This window comes from Solanum stenotomum, chromosome 11 (assembly GCF_019186545.1).
Source record: "Solanum stenotomum isolate F172 chromosome 11, ASM1918654v1, whole genome shotgun sequence".
NCBI lineage: Eukaryota > Viridiplantae > Streptophyta > Magnoliopsida > Solanales > Solanaceae > Solanum > Solanum stenotomum.
Window position 1 is genome coordinate 46,743,072 of NC_064292.1, and position 821 is coordinate 46,743,892.

Sequence of the window (821 nt, forward strand, 5' to 3'; positions counted from 1 at the left end):
ACAATCTTGAGCTAGCAGAAGGTTTCCCGATTATACTTTTCTTCAGCTATTCTCTACATTGCACTCCAAGGTGTGTGACGTATATAACCTATCCAAATGCAAGCGTAAGTGTTGCTTAACTTTTACTTAAAGACAACCTACCCTAATTAAATATTTATTAGAAGATAAAATTATTATAAATTGATTTAAATAAGTGGTATCGATAAAATCAATTATCATTTGTATTATCTTTTTCGCAAAGTGATATGAGATACTATATTCTTGAAACTTTTCGAAATAAATAAAAATGAAATATGTAGTAGTTCAAATGGTAGAAAAGATGAGCAAACATAAAAACTATACTAAAACATTTAACCATTTAAAGATAAACAATAAGTTAAATTTACCATCACTTCATTATGAATAACAAGAACATTATAGTAGTACAAAATTTAGCATCGACTTTGTATATTAAAACAATGATTAGAATTGAAATTAACACTTCACGGGCCATTTACTGGAAATCTATAAAAGAATCATGACAATAAGAAGGAGAAGAAACATAATGATTTTTTTTAACATCTAATTTATTTATGGGGTCCATATTTATATGACATAAAAGTAATTTATCTTGTCACGTCAAATTTGTTTTAAGGGGAAATAGTTGATATACTCCTTAATTTTGCGATTTAGAGCTAATATAATCCTTGTTATAAAGAAGCTCATATTTAGAGCTCGTTTGATATGAGGGATAGTGTATAACTTATTCAAAAATTAATTTATAGGATGAGTTTATCCCATGTTTAATAGAGCGAGCACATGAAACATGTAAGATGTGATAT